General features: G+C 38.1%; 1 protein-coding gene across 2 annotated transcripts in view; it reads left to right on the top strand.

Annotated features, from left to right (window-relative positions):
- LOC106883872 (myb protein) overlaps positions 1-6,294 on the top strand; it is a 161,502-nt gene that overhangs the window by 10,376 nt on the left and 144,832 nt on the right. For both annotated transcript variants that reach the window (XM_052973208.1, XM_052973207.1), the window contains exon 2: positions 3,600-3,703. The gene's annotated coding sequence lies outside the window, so the exon portion shown is untranslated. The remainder of the gene's footprint in view (positions 1-3,599; positions 3,704-6,294) is intronic.

The raw sequence follows: 6,294 nt of genomic DNA, 5'->3' as shown, positions 1-6,294 counted from the left end.
CTAGCCAGGCGGCACTGGCAACGGCCACGCCCAAAATGGTGCATTTCATGTGTCACTCGCACATGAGCCAGTCCAGGGGCACCGGCTACGATCCCACTCGAAAGTCCATACACATGCTGTGGGCACATATATATATATATATATATATATATCTATATATATATAAATAAATAGAACAGGTGCAGGAGTGGCTGTGTGGTAAGGTTATTTCCCAACCAAATGGTTCCAGGTTCAGTCCCACTGCCTGGCACTTTAGGCAAGTGTCTTCTGCTGTAGCCTTGAGCTGGCCAAAGCCTTGTGAGTGGATTTGGTAGACAGGAACTGAAAGGAGCTGGCTGTGTATATGTGTGTCTGTGTTTACATCCCCGGAACCTTATGGTTCGGTAAAAAAGACTGATAGAATAAGTACTAGGCTTACAAAGAATATGTCCTGGGGTTGATTTGTTTGACTAAAGGCGGTACTCCAGCAAGGCCACAGTCAAATGACAGAAACAAGTAAAAGAATAAAAGAATGCTATATATATATTACACGTTTATACTCTCCAATCATGTCACACTCTTTTCACTCTAATGCACTTAACCTACTCACCCATCTTTTCTGTTCTTTTTCTATTCTTTCTCATATTCACCTTGTAGCTTGAGTGTATGTTCTCATCATCCCCCTCTCTTTCCAGCTGGGGAAACATGTATTCACCTCTCCAACAACATATCTGTGCCCATCCCTGTATCATGTTTTCACCCTCTTCACTATTATATCACACTCAGTTGTGGAGTTTTGTCCTGTGAGTACTTGTGACCATACTAGTGCTAGTGCCACAAAGAAAAGCACCCAATACACACAATATAAGGGATGGTGTTAGGAACAGCATCCAGCTGTAGAAGCCCTGACAAAGCAAACATTGGAGCTCAGCACAGTTCTTTGGGTCATCACTTCTGGTTGAAACATCCAAACCATGCCAGCATAGATAAAGGGAAGTTAAAGGATAATAATGATATATATCATCAGTGTTTGAGGTCCTTTTTCTATGTTGGGCATGGGTTGGATGGTTTGACAGGGGTTGATAAGCTAGAGGACTATGCCAATCCTTAGAAACAATACTTAAGCAGGAACTAGAGCACAATGTTGTCTTTAGGCCCATTAGATTCTCTCCACCCCTTGCCAGCATTGAAGATGAATGTTAAAGTAGGAAGATGAGGCAGTGGCATAGTGTGTGTGTGTGTGTGTGTGAGAGAGAGAGAGAGATTTATATAACAGTATACACACTTGGAGCTACAGAAATTAAAAATGATGACATGTACATGATTTCATCATTATCATTTAATGTCCATTGTCCATGCTGGCATGGGTTGGACAGTTTGACCAGGGCTGGCAAGCTGGAAGGCTGCACCAGATTCCAGTCTGATTTGGCATGGTTTCTACAGCTGGATGCTCTTCCTAATGCCAACCACTCTAAGAGAGTAATGGATGCTTATACGTGCCACTGGCATCTACCACAACTGTGGTTTTGCTTGGTTTGATGTGTCTTCTTCTCAAGCACAACATAATGCGAAAGACCACAGCCATTGCCTCTGTGAGGGCAAATACTTGAGAGGAGTTCAGCCAGTTTGCTTCCTAATACTCAAAAGTGCTTTTTATGTGGCACTGGCACAGGTGTCAGTAACATGACATCAGTATCAGTCACATCTACGATTTCACTTGGCTTCATAAGTCCTCTCAACCAGAGCACATCGCCAAAGGTCTTGGTCACTAATCATTGCCTCCGTGAGGCCCAAAATTTGAAGATGGTCACCTAGATAATGGAAGCTATCTAATACCTCTAGCTTACCCACCTGGCAGTTGACGGAGTCTATTTTCTGTGCATTTTCAGTGTTTATTGTAGCTGGTTAAATTTCTTCTGATATTGCTGCATCTTTTATGTGTCCATAGCTTACACTGGGTACATCTTATGGAGTTTCTACCTATGCCTTTTCTACAGATCAAGCGGGGCCATCTGCCTGAAGGGATTTGTGATTTGTCTGCTTTGCTACTTACGAAGACTTTGGTTTTTGCAAGGTTAACTCTAAGGCCCTTCAATTCTAGACCTTGCTTCCATACCTGGAACTTCTTCTCTAGTTCTGTTACTGAATCAGCTATAAGAACAAGTTCATCAGTGTAGATGAGCTCCCAGGGGCAGCCTGTCTTAAATTCCTCTGTTATTACCTGGAAGACTATGATGAACAAGAAGGGGCTGAGGACTGTTCCTTGGTGAACCCCTACTTGTACTCTGAATTCTTCACTGTACTTATTGCCAACTCTCACCTCACTGGTAGTGTCCCTGTACATGACTTGTACAGCTCTCACCAACCACTCGTCTGTCCCTAGTTTCTGCGTTGATCACCACGTTACCCTAGGTCTGGTTGGGACTTTGCACCAGCTGCAGATTTGGTTTGTGGCCCTCAGCAATCTGTCCTGCAGGAATTCCCAGTTACCCTCTATGTCACAAGTCTAGCTCCTCCTCCCTCTCACCAAAATTTGCAATTAGGATATCCCTAAATCTCTGAACATATGAAGGGTTAAGCTTCCAAATCCTTCTATTCCAGATTGATTTGCTTCTTGGTATCCTTTCTGGCCTGGAGTCTAAAGTCACTAATGACTAGTCTATGCTGGAGAGTATATTGTTCACCAGGGAGGCGTCTTTGCATTTAAGAGCAACCATGCATCCTGCTGTCTGGTGAGAATGAAAACAAACTGGCTGGCACAGTCACCTGACTGGTAGGTTACCATGTGACTGGCTGGCTTCCTAAGGTTGATTTATATAATATTTTTGTAGTCACAGATGTGGAGAGGCACTTGCTGATGATTTTTGTCTTGGAGTACATCTTCTGCTAAGGGACATTATGTATTAAAAATACAATATGCTTGAAATGTCATCAGTGGCCTGTCAGCTGGTGTTTTGACATAATTTTGCCTTCTCAGTAACAAAAACCCATGGTCATTTGTAGCTACCTTGATAATTTTTTTTCCCATATAGATATCAGTAAACAAAACATTTGTTGATGTGTGCAAAAACTGGCCATAAATCAGTATATTACCTTGCAACAGTAGAAATTAAAAGTAACGATGTATATTTATAGCACATTTTTGTATACACAAACTTGGAATGGTACTTGCTGAGTGATTTTGGCTTGCTGAACAACTTCTTAGATTGTGTGTTAGACATAGTATTAAAAAATGCCAAAATTGTTGGGCTATTAAGCAAAAACATTATATTCTGTTTGATTACATTCCTTTATATTTCTAATTACCTTTCATTTCTTTTCCTCTATGGCTTTGATGTGTGTGTGTATGTATGTGTAAAAGCCACTGTAAAAATGAAAACAACAGTGAAAAATTAAGTGGAAATCGGATACCTGTCTCTGTTCATGCTGTGGTGTAATTCCTGCTAAACTGTAAACTCTATGATAATGCCATCATCTTAACACTTTTGTACCATATGCATTCAGTAGTTTTTTTAAATCTAGCCGAAAGCTTCCTTATTTTATTTTCAGTCTGTTTTTTAAGTTTGTATATAAATTGCAAAATGGTGGTAATAACAAAATATTTTTTCCAATTTATATAGGAAGATGAGAAAGTTCTTCAGTTAGTGAATGTATATGGTCCAAAACGTTGGACACATATTTCGAAACAGTTGAAGGGGAGAACAGGAAAGCAGTGTAGAGAAAGGTTAGTTTTTTTTTTTTTTTCTTCTTTTTGTGTAAGAGTTTTCTTAAAATCAAAGAAATGACATCCAATTTAATTGTGTTACTTTTGAAATGATCTTTTAGTTTTCTTTTCAAAACTTTAGATGCTTGAATATTCTTATGATTTATAAAAAAATTTTTTTGCTTACTAAAACCTTTGTCTGCTAGATGGATCTGCATGGGTACTCACACCTAGTAAGGGAAAGGTGGAGAAAAAAAATGATTAAGTAGGACCTGCAAGAGATAGATGATAACAATGAGGTTCTCAGCTGGTCCTGCAAGGCATAAGTTGAGTAGAGTGGACAATAATTACAGTTTTGGGTGTTTGAAGTACATAGACACACCATGTTAGGCACATGCACACACGCACTATAACTAAAAGTACATGTTTACATGAATAATCTTGCAAACCAAATACAAAATTGAAGTATTAGGAATACTCTACACTGATGTATTGTTGTGTACTTTATTGCTTCTGGTGAATGATAATTGCCTTATCTATCAGATGGTAGTCCTCCCACATTCAGCCTGATTGTTCAGATTTTCATCCTTACATATGTGTGGATATGTAGCCATGCATCCATTGCCATGGGATTTTATAAAATACAAAACAGATCAAGAATGAAATGGTAGTGAGACATCTGTGTGTCACTGAATTTAGGTGATAAAAGCTTGTACCATACTTTTGCCACTCGGTCACCATAATAGGTTCCAGTGACAAGTATTGCAAAATGACTGATGTTGTTGTGACTGTAAGTTTTATGTTGTTTTATGTCAGAGTATCTTTTGCCTAGAAGAGCTGCCTTCCCTACAGCCTAATCAAAAATGAAGGCAGTCTCCACTACTCCTCAAAAATCTGTTTAACCCATAGATGGGATCCTGACAGTTACTACCCTTCAGGGTCAGAATGGACATGGAAGTAATGGCAATTAAGAAGTGACTCCATGCTCCCCATAGCTCCAGAACTTCCGAACTGGAACTCAACTCACCACTGCATACAATTTAATATAAACTAGGTGCAGGTGTGGCTGTAGACACAGGTATAATTGTGTGGTTAAAAAGCTTGCTTCCCAACCATATGGTCTTCAGTTCAGTTCCACTGTGCAGTAGCCTGAGCAGGTGTCTTCTACTGTAGCTTCATGCTCACCAAAGCCTTATGTGTGGATTTGATAGATGAAAAGAAGCTTGTTGTGTATATAAAGTACATGTACTTGTGTGTGTGTCTCCACCCACCAGAACTGCTTGACAACTAATGTTGCTTGTTTATATTGCAGCACAAGTTTTAAAAACAAGCACTGGAATCGATTTGTTTGACTAAACCCTTTAAGTTGTTGTCCCAACATGGTTGCAGTCCAATGACCGACGAGTAAAAGACAAAAGAGCCACATAGAAATAGACACACATACATATATCTCTTATTAAAGATTTCCTTTATACTGATGATTGTGATTTAGTATCTCACAGTGAGACTGGTTTACAGAACCTCATCAAAGCATTTGACACTGCTTGTGACATCTTTAGATTAACAATTAACCCTTTTACAACCAAATCACCTGAATTCAGCTGAGAATCCCAATGGCAAATGATGCCAACACAGCTGAAATAATCTAATCACATTCAAATGATTTCAGCACAAATCTCATTAGTACACCCATGAAAACACTTGATGTCACTACATTAAAATTGAGTTTGAATATCCAACATTATTTGGCATGATACCTGACCTCTGAATTTTTGGAGTTCCAATAAATGAGAGATAAATGATAGAAAGTTTCCGATAAATCAGCTGATAAATGAGAGAAAATCAGGAGTCACAAAAGGCAGTGCCATGAATGTCTTCATCAAAAAAGGAAAGTTCCCAGTGGACGGGTTGTTGAAATGAGTTTCCAATGTGTATTCTGCAAACTTGTGTTATGCACAGTGGCATGCTTTACAAGTTACCATGATAGAAACAGTGTGTGATTTATACACATACGATTTAATTTTATAAATATTTTTTAAAAATTTACCTAGATTTTATTTTTTATTTATCTGTAAGGTGAGTAACAAAGTTTTATCAGTTTGTATTGTGAATCATTATTATTTGTTTCTTTTTATTTATGTATGTAAGTTTATTTCATTTAGTTACCTTTATGGCTACTCCTATCTTGTGCATTTAAGTTCAACTGATAATCCAGTATCCAATTCTATATTAAAATTTTGTTGACGTTTAACCCTTTAGTGTTCAGATTAATTTGTCAAATGTAATGCTTATCTGTTCACATTAATTTTGATTTATTCAGGTTCAAGTGGGGTGTCCACAATATTTGCTTGTAACTTTGTTAATTTTCTACATACAGAATTGAAATTTTGTAAATGGGTGCTTATATGCCAGTGGTTTATAATTATGTAATTTTAGCTGATCTTTCTGACTAAATTTGACTTTTATGGGCAGGTAAATTTAATTAACAGGTGTAAAAACAATAACATTATGAATAAACACTAAAATTCATATTCTTAATACCTGCTTGGTTTGCTGCTAAAATTATCCCAGATGTCAACCGCCAACAATTTTACATTTTTCAAGATGAGGTA

The sequence above is a fragment of the Octopus bimaculoides genome, chromosome 15, assembly GCF_001194135.2.
Source record: "Octopus bimaculoides isolate UCB-OBI-ISO-001 chromosome 15, ASM119413v2, whole genome shotgun sequence".
NCBI classification, from domain to species: Eukaryota; Metazoa; Mollusca; class Cephalopoda; order Octopoda; family Octopodidae; genus Octopus; species Octopus bimaculoides.
The sequence above is the reverse complement of the archived record's forward strand: the minus strand, read 5'-3'. Positions and strand labels throughout refer to the sequence as shown.